Source organism: Drosophila sulfurigaster, chromosome 2R (assembly GCF_023558435.1).
Source record: "Drosophila sulfurigaster albostrigata strain 15112-1811.04 chromosome 2R, ASM2355843v2, whole genome shotgun sequence".
Classification (NCBI taxonomy): Eukaryota; Metazoa; Arthropoda; class Insecta; order Diptera; family Drosophilidae; genus Drosophila; species Drosophila sulfurigaster.
Genome location: NC_084882.1, coordinates 25579210 through 25591716, shown reverse-complemented (window position 1 = coordinate 25591716; position 12507 = coordinate 25579210). Strand labels below are relative to the sequence as shown.

The following is a 12507-nucleotide window of genomic DNA, read 5'->3' as shown; positions in this document are numbered from 1 at the left end:
AACGCATCCCACTCCGAGTGAAAGGCAGGTCAGAGAGGTTCGTCAAGGTGAATTCATTGCCACGTAAACAGACTGAAAAGAAAATTCCAATAGCGCGGAAATTTGATTTCCTCAGGCTGAGGCACTCAACTGCGTCAAAGTTGGGCAGCTTCCATTACCTAATGCCCCGTTATTCCCCGTTACCTCTCAGTTGGCGTAAACAATCTGAAACAGCTACAATTTAATTGAGAATTAATGCCACATTTTCGGCAGCTGCTTTTCGTATTAAGTGAAGAACTTTGCGGCCTCTCGTAAAGTAAATAATTAGTTGGCCATTGACTGAGTCAAGTTGAGGAAGCTTATTGCCCTCATAGAACTCTCCAAAGAACTCTCAGCTTTAGTGGGCGAAATACTTAGAATATTAATTATAAATGAATTTTCTACGAGTTACGACATGTTCTTTAAATGAAACTTAGTCACAATGTATAGATACGTACATATGTATATCTTTAATTTACTTTATTTGTTTACAAAGTTCAGCAGAAAATATTCAGAATCTAAACAAAAATATAAACAAAAGGCGAGTCAAATTTAAAACATATGCCTTCGCAGGAAATCAACAATAACACGAGCTGCCAAATAAAACAAAGAATGGCAATACAATGGAAACATTGGCGCAGTAATAAAACCCACAAAATATAAATAATTATTCAGTCCAAAAATTCATTTACTGAGTTTTATATCCGATTGTGCGACACTTTGCTTAAATGCCAATGCGGAGAATGTTTAATAAAATGTAGTATTAGAATTTCTCTCAGTGTATATTCCCTTGTCTTTTCTTGGCATAATTCAAGATTCACCTCATCTCCTTTGCTTGGCTGGAAAAACATGAAACAACAACGGAAGCAATTCACACAATGCAAATTTGTGAGTCAAGTTGAGCACTTCCTGCAGCTGCTATCCCTTTCAGGCTTCCTTTCATCTACAGACAACAGAAAATATGAGGAGGCATTTGGTAATTTCTCATCTGGCCTCGCTCTACCCCTTCAAACTTTGCATACACAGAAGCAAAGTCTATTAAATATGATTTATATAGGGCATACATAATACATACATACCTTGCGCTTTTCAGGATAAACTTTTGCAAAGGCAACAAATAAATTCGAAGAAACAGAATACAAATCACCGCAAACTTTTCAAGCAGCCAACAAATTCGTTTAATCAAAACCTCAAGGAATTTCTCTTGTTTTTTGTTTTTCTTTTCACGACTTTATAATATAATATCATTTGAACTGTTTTACATAGTATTCCATTCTCAGCAGGGATTCGACACCTGTGCTAAGTGGTTCATCCAGCTAAGTCCGCCTCCTCCATGAGATCTTCATTTGTCCATTTCTCGTTCTAATTTTTCACATTTAATGAGCTCGTTCCAAGCTGCCTTCCTCTGTTCATCTCTGTGTGTCTCTTTTTACTCACAACAGGCTGTTGGGTGATTATCCTTATCGTTGCCATCCGCTTCTCAGTGGCACGTAGTCAATGTCAAACAGTTTATCAAAATGGAACAGGGCTTTAAACTGGCCAACACTGTTTGTCGCCTTATTAATGACCGTAATTTAGGTGCACATTATTCTTTGTGCCCCTCAAAGCATTTCACACTGTGGCACCTCCTCTTTCAATTCCTTTACCACGCCCGCAGGAAATGATGTTGTCACCAAGTCAAATCGTTTTATATCCGCTACGGGGGAAATGATTCGGACATGGACTCACCTTTCAGTTAACTGCTTTGCTTTGCTCTCTGCTTTGCTATAGTTTTGTTCTTCTACTCTCTCTACCCTTTTCCTATTCACCATCATCCTGCTCTGCTCTTGGCAAGTTTCAATTATAAACACTCTGAAATTGGCTTAGTGCGCTGCGCTTTATGACCAGAACGTGCGTGGGATTGCCAACAAAAATGGAAGTGGCTGCAATCTGGTGCAGAGAGAGAACGGTATCATGGAGAAAATGTTCATCTGAAGAACGATTTGCTCTTGTCAAGCTGCTGCAACTTAAAAGTGTTTTCAAGTCAAGTATGATTTATTCAGTGATGCATGAGTGATATCCGAGTTAATTGGATATTTGAGTAAACATTTTAAAGCTTCCGCTTATTTTGACAAAAGAGTATAAACTTTGAAAGCATTTCTCTTACTACGAAAATGTTTAGCAACATAAGTAACCACACAATTAAAGTAGTCACTTTATTGCTAATTAAGATTGTCTGACCTAAAGTTATCAGCAAATCCTAGATAAGTCATAAAAGTTCATTGAAAAATAACTTGGGTCAGTTTATGGTTCCATTTAAAAAGGGTTGGACTCTGAATATCTCTAGCAAAACCAAAAGAAAGGCAACTCTTGTGGCAAATGGCAAACGAAACTCAGGAAAAACGAAAACAAGTCAGACTGACGAGTGTGGTCTGCTGAGAGATACCCGCTACTTATTTTACGAAGTAAACAATCTCAAGTGACCTACAGAGTGACTGTGGTTTAAGATGACCATAAAAGTACCCTTTTCCCTTATGGGTACGGGTATAAAAATAAGAGAACGAAACAAGAAGGCGAAGGAACCCTCACACAGGCAGCACAAAACATGCTCATATCCCAAGTTGACCGTAAAAAGTTTAAATGCGCTGAAGTGGCAACTGAAAACTGAAACATAGAGAAAGGAAATAAAAAACGAAAAAAATATAAAATGCAGCAAGGGGCATAAACAAACAATACCAAAACTGTGGCACAAACAAATTGTAAACAAGTATGAAAGCAACAGTCGAGTGTGCTCGACGTCAAAATTCCTCTTACAGAGCATTCAAATATTCATAAGAATTAAGTGTGCGACTACTATGATAAAATATTATTGGGAGAGAGATGCGCTCCTCCGTCTGATACAAATATTTATGAGCAAGACAAACTGTTACTACCCGCTTGCACTTCGAGTACCGGGTAAGAAAAGCTGCAAACTTTTGTTATTGGGTAGAAGGAAAAAACCGAGAGCACATGACGAGAAAAGGCACAAGTGAAGGGAAAGTGAACTGGCAGAGAAATGAAATACTGAAATGAAAAACTGTTGCAGCTGGCTTGTGTTTCAACTTGTGCAACGTGAGAACTTAGTTATATCAACACGAAGGCAGAAACTCATAAAACAACCAGATAAATGTCCTGTCAAAATTCCCTAAGTACTTGCAACTAAATGTGTGCAGCTTGTTGCAGTTTTAAATGTAGATTTTTGGCTTCATCACACACGAATTTAATGCTTACTTGTGGATTTCTCTTCTTACTTTGCCCTCCATCTCTCGGGTTACCATATCATTATTCATCTCTGGCTGAGCACAATTAATGAGCTCGGCTGGAACTGAGCCAGCTGCTCTTGTGGTCTGTTTGAAGTGGTCTGGCAAATGAACTTGCTTGGGATTGTCCGGTTAGCTGACTCGGTAAACTTAAACTATGACAAATGGAACATAGATTTTTATGGATTAGGAAAAAATTGTCTGAAATTGTGCGGAGTAATGCATTCGTAAACTAGAAACACATAAGAATGATGTTCTTTCTACGGAAAGGAATAAAGCGAGACGTAACGAACAATCAATAGCAGCTAAACAGAGTGAAACTTGTGTTTCCCTCTTTCCGTCACATTAGTGAGGGGCGAATACACAAATGGGATATAAAAGGGTCGAATGAATTCAATTGGGTCGCACTTGTTTTCAATGATTGTGTGAAAATCGATAAATGGCAGTGAAATTGGGTCAAAAATGAGCAATACAAGCAGCCAGAAGGAATCAGTTTATGCAATGAAGACTCTGGCTTGAACATTTAAAAAGAAAATTTATAAAATTAGAAACATACAAAAAGAGAGTTTATTTTGCATATACATAATTCAATCACAGAGGCTTTCAGCCTTGCTGTTATGCAAAACCTATGCATCCTCTATGCCATCGACTAAAAATGCTAGGCAATTGAAAAGCAATTGTATGGAATGCATGCAAAGCAAGATAAAAGAACTCAGTGCGTGATGTGTGTAGAGTGAAGTGCACGTAACTGAAGTGCCTGAAGAGCAACGGATCAGTTGTGGGTTCCACTGTTCTTTTGACTGACAGTTTTGATTGCTATTCGGGAGGAGGGTTAAAAGGGTTGCTGTGTTGTCGCTAGCACGCACAATTAGGCGCCTGAAAAACACAGCAAACAAAGCGAGGAACTCTGCTCGAAAACGGAAAATTGCAATAGACAATAGAAATTGAGTACTCGTACGTATACGCAATTTTCGATGTGTGCTTTAGTTTGCAGCCTTCCAGTTCTTTTAGCTGTATCTCCCACATACACAACGGAGAGAACACTTCTTTATAAATTGCTGGTACGTGAAGAAGTATTTGAGTGGGTGAATAGAAATCAAAAATGAACAGCGCTTTTCTGCAGGTCGTCGAATAATACACAGCGTGGCTTTTGCCTCCACTGAAACCACTGTAAAGATTGAATTCATATTCACTCGCGTGTTGGGAAAAACCCACATTTGATGAAGTGCATCACATGTCAATCCTTCTTCTGTCATGTTGTATATGAACACTCACTGAGTGTAGAGTGAGTACACACCCACACTCACACTTCAAAATAAAAACCCATATTGTGGAGCACCCCAAAATTAGATTCACTTGCAGCAAGCACATTCAAGCACGCTATTTCGCACGCCATCTACTTTTTATGGCGAGGCATGAGATGGGATAGAGGAGAGCGGAAGAGGGGGAAACAAAACGTTTGCAGGAGCTGACTAATGCGCGAGTAGCAGCTGCTTATCGGGACACATCATGCACACGTTATGTTCTTCCTTTCTTCCTCTTTCCCGCTTCTTTTTTATTCTACTCTTTTTTACTTTATTCGTGTACCAGCAACCAAGAGTCTTCCATTTGTTTTAGTCGCTTTTCCCCTTTGTTTGTTCTGCAGCTTTGCTTGTTGACATTGCAACAGATACAAAAAGACAACAACTGAAACACAACATCTCGAGCATTTCCCCATGTTGTTTTACTCTGCTTTCCAAGTGAAAAGCTAACATCTCTTGTTGTGCCAAATTGCAATAGCTCTGACACCATTTTAATTTATGAAAATATATGTAAAAATGTGCAATGCAGATTTTAGATCGTTGCTTAGCGCTTTCATCAAATATAGCTTATTCCTATCAAAAATTATGCTCAACCCCAAATTTTTGTACTGCATCTGCAACGATTTGGCTACGAATACAATTTCATATTCTCTATTCCTTGCTATTTTTTGTTTGTGTCTTGATCATTGTGTAAAGTTTTGCTGATTCTTCCAATCAATTCCCATTCTCACAAGCAATTTGATAAATTGGCCTCTATGCAAATTTCTACTTTTTCTATTCTCTTGTGTGTTGTTGTCAACGTCTTCTGACATCTTCTAACATCAAAATTCTGTGGCAGTCTGCCTTTGCCTGTTGCACGAATATGGAGGAAAACTACTGACTACAAATGTCAAATGAACAAATTTAAGAAGAAAAATTATTCAATTCAGCCCAAATAGCAAAAGCTAACATAATGGAACTAAATGTTTTTCTTGCTCGACCTTTCGCTGCATTAATTGGCTCTCTTGTTAAGGTAACTTTCATTTTATTGGCCATCTCTGGACCATGTCCATCAGGTAAATAGATTGTATAACACACATTACCAAAGATAATTAGATACGAACAAAAAATAAGCGCAGCCTTGGTTGAAACCATTTGTAGGATAAAGTTTGTGGGACAAGCAAAAACCACATCAACAACCAGAAAGCGAAGACGACCTCGATTAACTTAAGCAACACGTACTAAATTTTTATTGAATTGGTCGCGGGGGAACAAAGTCAATGCAAGAGTAGGACAAAAGCCGAAGACAACAGAGAAGAAAAAACTATTAACAAAGCAAACGAAACAAACAAAGTAAAACAAAAGTCTACAGAAACTGTGGCATGCCAACAGGCGCAGCACACACATAGAGACAGACACTTGACTGCGAGTGGAGACAATGTAAGAAGACAAGAGAATACATAAACAAAAAAATGTTGAAAACAACGACAAGTGAAAATAGAAGGCAACAGTTGAGAATACTCGACTAACAGACGCCCTGCTATCTAAACAAATTTGGAAGTCATCTCCTTTAAGTCACAGCTGAACTTAATCAAAGCTTTAGAATTCCTTGTAGGGAATAACAACAGCAACTGGAATACGCCCACATACAAGGGACTGCAAATCTGCAACATTATGTTGAAATCTTGTTGAGTCGTTGCTGCTTCCATCCCTATCCCCATCTCTATCTCCGGCAGCCTCAATCTAATGCCATATTTCTTCTTATGCTGCCTGCGACTCCACTCTGAGCATGTCAATTGCATCATTAATAATGGCATTGGGCATTTGCTAGGGGCAAAACAGCTGCCAGGCCATACATTAGGATACGTGCCCAAGTCTGTATCCTGGCCGTTGACTAATGGCTCGCACATACGCCGAGAGGTTTACAGACAATGAACTCCAAACAACCAGAGCCAAGGAATCGACTAAGCACAACTCGAACAAAGCAGTCCGAATGAAGCAACTTTGCTTCCCTACTCCGATGCGCAAAAGTGAGAACGTGATCTGCATTTCAAATCATCTACACAACTTGCACTTCCCTCCAAGTTGTACTTAAAGTTCCTTCTTTACCCTCATACTACACTGCGTATACGCAATTTTTCAATTAACTCAAGTTTAATTGATTTACCAGATTTTCTGCCGCATCATAAACACTTCTCATTTTTAATGCACAATTTAACAAATTAGCAAGTCCACATTGACTACTGAAAGTATTCCCCTGCTGTCTGCTTTACTTTTCAGGTACAACAAGAACAACAAGAATAAGATTTATGTGTCGACACTCGAGCGTACTATATTCTGCCGTTAATAACAGAAAAATTTACGCATTATGTTGCCAGAACCACATGTTTTCTCCTCTCCACTCCCTTTCACTTCCATGCTGCCCACACCTCGAGTGCCTCACTTAGGGATCCTGTTCGGAACAGGCAAGGGCCATAAATATGTTGATGTTTGTTACGGTTAAGAGCCGCCCATAGCTGATAGGTGTGTGTTGTGTACGCGTTTATATGTGTGTGTGTGAGAGTTACACAGCCTAATTACATTTTAATGCCAAGGCATTTGGCACTTTTTATGTCTGGCATTAAAGATGTGCTCCAACAGCTTTATCGATAATGCCTTAACTCATATGCGTGCATGGCACTTCACTTAAAGATGATGCTTTCAACAGCATATTAAGTTAAGTTGCTATATTGCCATTGGATAAAATTCTAAATAACATGCAGCGGAATATTGATGTGAACGTAAGTAATGAATGAATTATTGTGTATAAACATAAACTTTGAAAAAATATTCTAAAAGTTTGAATAAGTTTTAATAATTCATAAGTTGAATAATCCACAGAATATGCAAAGGAACCATAATAATGAACTGTCTCAATCAACAGTTAAGGAAAGTCCTCGTTATAGCGAGTATTCTATTTGGGAATTGATTTAAATCTCTTCACCGCACGACTTGCTCCCAAATTGCGTCAAGTAAGCGCAAGTGCCAGGGGCAAGAAAAGATGCGAAAACGGCAACAACAGCCACAGACAGCAATAGCAACAGGAACAACAACGATGATCAAAGCAGCAGGCTGTAAAATTAGAAAACTTCTCCTTGGCATACAAATGAAGCGTTTAAATTGTTCCCCTTCCCTTCCCTTCCCTTCTCCTTCTCTAGACTCATCTGTGACACAACCAGTTGTGGGGCAACAATTGTCCTCTTAGCAGCCAATAAGCCGCACCCGAAATCATTGTGAGAAAGTGTGCACCAAGGATCTGATGCTCCAATTGAATGACAGTCTGGCCCAGACTTTTATTGTGGCCCGAGATTGCCGCAACAGCCGGTGAGGAGCAATGGGAACAATGGGAACGTAATTGTAGCGGAAATAGTTGGACTGGAATCAAGAAATGCGATGGCTCTTGGCGCCTTTCCAAATGGGCTCCACAGCTGGTGCACGCTACTCGTAATAGTTGTAGAGGAGTTCCCTGTTCTCTGCACTCTATTCTCGCTGTCTCCATTAACGTCGAACCATTTTAATATTTAAAATATCATTCAGAAAGCGAAAATAGCGCAGCCCAGAATTTTACGGCAAGCTGAATAATTCAGCAGGCGACAATAATAATAGTTTGGATATGTCTTATGCCTTCGCCTGAACTAGCAGCGGAGCCATATCAGGCCACAGACCCGTTGGCTTAAGTGCTGTGTGCTTTGCATGTGAAAATCCCTTGAAAACACACACACAAACACACGCGCACATACATTGCGACAAGCGGCTTCAACATGATACTCGTCTTGGATTGAGCCTTGTAGGGATTTCGTTGAGGCGGCAGCTCAAAGTCTAGTCGGGAAGAAGGGATCGCTGCAAGGCGGCATTAAATATGCAAATTAAAGTGCAGCCAGGTGAGCAGTTGGCATCGGACTGAGACTGAGACAGAGACAGAGACTAAAAGAGATAGAGAATCGGAGAGAGAGACAGAAACAGAGACCAAGCTGAGCAGCCCACGAATGTTAATGTTGTTCCCTAAGTTTAAGGCGAGCTGAGGAATTCAAATGCTTTTATCAAGCCGAAACTTTAATTCACCTCAACGTTGCGCATACGCCACGTGCGCCCAAGGACAACATAAGCCGTATTTTGTCGTGTGAGTGTGTGTAAACGAAAGTCATAAATTTTCCTGGCTGAAGCACGTCGAAATTCAAATTTTGTTTGTTGGCATAGAAATCATTCGTATGACTTTCGCCAGCTGGCAAAGGATATACGAGTATAGTAGAAACAGAAGAGACCACAAACAGTCCCCGTCCGGCTGTTGCTATTGCGGTTGTTATTGTTACTGAATTTCTTTAGATGAAATGCAAATTTATAAGCAAAAACTTGAATTGAGTTCAAACAAAACAAGTGAGAAAGCTACAGTCGAGTGTACTCGACTGTGAGATACCCGCTACCCATTTTGAATAAAAGCAATATATTTTGCGGTATATTTCTCAAAATATACCAAATATACTAAAAATACTAAAAATATACCAAATGGTATATGTGGTATATCGATATAGTACCGCATTCAAAATATACCATAGACGGCACAATATACCAGATTGTCAGAAAAAGTAACTAAGACCCTAGTAGGTAGGCGTTTTTGCCCATACAAAAGTATTTCTTTAATAACTTCGACAATTTTTATCTGATCTGAACCAAATTTTCAGGAATCATAACTACTATAGTAATTATTATATATACCAAAATTCGTAACTCTAGCTTTAAAATTACGCTTGTTATTCGATTTTTTTGATTTGCGTGGGCGGAAGGGGCGTGGCAAAAATTTGAAACAAACTTGATCTGCGTGCAAACATAACAAATGTTGTCGAAAAAATTATAGCTCTATCTCTTATAGTCTCTGAGATCTAGGTGTTCATACGGACGGACAGACAGACACACAGACGGACAGACACACAGACGGACAGACGGACATGGCTAGATCGTCTCGGCTGTTGACGCTGATCAAGAATATATATACTTTATAGGGTCGGAGATGCCTCCTTCTACCTGTTACATACATTTCCTGCCGGCACAAAGTTATAATACCCTTCTACCCTATGGGTAGCGGGTATAAAAATATACTGAATGAGCAAAACAGAAACTTGGAAACATTATAATAAATATGACAAAAGCCATTGGGAAAAAGAACAAATGATATGCATGAGTTTTTAAGAGATATTCTCTTGAGATGGATATTCCCTTGAACATTGGGTTAACATCAACTGTTGAATTTTTAAAACTTAATTTTATCTGAATAGTTTCAAATTTATATTGTTCTTGTATTTTCTATTTCGTAGTCCTTTAATATTTAACAGTTAATCTGAGTGTTGAACCTCTCTTTAAAAATGCAACAAAACATAAAGTAACAAACTCGTGAATGTGCCAGACTAACTTGGGTCTTTGACCCGAGGGACAAACAATAAGCCTGTTAGTGAGGATGTTTACAATCTCCGAGGGGAATGAAATCTGATGACAATGGGTCTGGCGAACAATGTTATAAAACCAAATTCAACGCCCTCGTCTCGGCGTTATAATTCTCGTTCTTAGACAGCTCTAAATTTGCTTTCATTATTGCAATAAAAATGGTAATGTGTTTGCTTTCTAAAATTACGAAAGTTAAAGCAAAGCTTATTAATTATGATTAATCCTCGAACTTTGAGCAAGCAGCAAGCTGTGTATTCAACAATAATATGCGAATCTGTTGTGCCTCTTTACCAATAATCTGGCAAATCCGTTTATTGTGAGCTCCTCTCAATCCAATTGTCAGAGCCCATGTCAATTCTCAGCAGGAAAGAATAAATTGAATAAAAGACTTCCCCCACAATGAGCATTATTGCAATACAATCTGTTATGTGAATGAGAAGTATAAGCGAAAGCGAAAGATTTTCATATTCAATCTGACACTGAACGACGATGTCAATTTCTCGCTTATCTTCTTTACCTCTATGTCTCTTCTTTTTCTCCCGTGACTTCCTTTCCTTCCTACAATTTTTACGCAGAAAACATGAAATTTCAATTGATGCTGAACCGTCTCTCAGAATGATTCAAGAAAATGAAAACTCAGGCGACGACTTCAGCATGAAAATCCTTTTCACAGCCTTCACATTTCCCTCTACCCATTCCATTATTTCCCAGTCACTGATGCTTACCTGCCAGTCACCTTTCGAGTGGGATAGGTCGAGGGACTCTTTTCCTTCGGCCTTCAGCCTTCTGCCTTCTTTCCTGCAAGTTTTTCATTTTTCGTCAGCTACTGAGAGAGAATTGTATTTTTCGTTTCAAATTCACATCAATTTCCAAATCTGGTTTTTCGTTTCCTCTGCTGTTGTTGTTGCTTTTGCGGAGGCTCTCTTGGGGTGGCGCAAGTGCTGACTGTTGAATGACTGACTGAAGTGAGGCAATGGAAATAACATGTTTGGCTACTGTTTTTCGTGAAAGAATGGGAAAGGTGGCCAGCAAATTGTTTTGCAGTTTAAATCGCTTGCAATCAATCCCTAAATTGCCGGCTGTTAAAATGATAAACGCTCCGTTGGGCCAATGGACTTTCAGTCTATTCAGACAGCAACACCTGCGAAGTTGCAGAGGGCAAAAGGCTTGGAAGTTGGAAACCAATGCAATGCTTTTGCGGTTGTCAGAGCATTTTAGGATCACATTCTCTTGTAATGGCTTCTCGAACTTGCTGCAGATGGTTTTTTAATTAAATTGTGGTTTCCTCTTAAAATCGGAGACTTTATATTTTATTGCATTTCTATTTAGCTATATCGAACTGGCACAAAACAAAGAATAGACGGCGCAGTAAGCGAAATGGGAAAGTAAAAATACTAAAATAGTTTACATAATAAAATCATGTAGATTTCAGCTTATGGTGCATTTTTGTTTATCTCTGATTCCATGTTAAATGTGAATAAAACTGAATGCGATTCAGGCGAAATTAAAATCAAATGTTTATACAAAATTCAATTGTTTATATTTCTCGTCGAACATATAACATATAGTAGGTATGGGGAATGTTATTTTTGGAATGCAATTGAGTACACAGAGTACAGCACAGTATTCACTTAGGGAGATTATTTGCTTAATTTACTTTGATACGTCTCAACAAATATTTCAATGTCACTTTGCAGATGTGAATTTGTGTTTGCATCAACAAATTGATTATACGCCCTGTTGACCCTATTCACATTCGCTTTCTCTTTCCCTCATTCTCTTTCTCATTTTCTTTGGTCTCTCGTTTTGTTTGTTTGCCAATTTGCGTTGCCAGCAGCAACAAAGCGTGAGTCAAAATGTCATTCATGTAAATGTTTATCATCAACTTCTGCGGGCTATTTACTCTAATGTAAACTTGTTTCGGGAATTTGTTCAACATCAACGACTACGACAATGACAACAGCACCTAATGGCTAATTGATGTGTGCATTTGTGTGGCTGCAACAACTTCCTTCACAATGCTGAGCCTTAAATCAAGTATAGCTAAGGCATCTTCTAGATTTCAAAGCATGTCCCACATAAAATGGCACTCACTGACACAATGACACAATGACAGAATGACAAACTGAAGCTATGACAGTGGCAGAAGAAACAAATGTTCCATTCTTTCTACTCGCCTTGACTCGACTTCTGCAGCTCCATCCCGAGGCTGACACTGAGCAATGTGCGCAAGTGTCGGCCCAACTTGACTTCTCTCCTCTGTTCTCTATCTTTTGTCTGCTCCTCTGTTCTACTGCTCTGTATTCATGCTTGGGGAATGCAATATGAATGTGTCGCATGTGCTGTCTCCCTCTTTTGTGGTACAAACGGCGACATCATCATTACGCAGCAACTCCAGACATTTGGTATGCAGCACCCGCAACAGAAGTTGAATTACTAGTAGAAGGAGGAGAAGC

At 39.1% G+C, this 12507-nt stretch overlaps 1 protein-coding gene across 4 annotated transcripts in view; it reads right to left on the bottom strand.

The window, feature by feature from the left end:
• LOC133836362 (uncharacterized) overlaps nucleotides 1-12507 on the bottom strand; it is an 82623-nt gene that overhangs the window by 19989 nt on the left and 50127 nt on the right. The gene's annotated exons all lie outside the window — the stretch shown is intronic.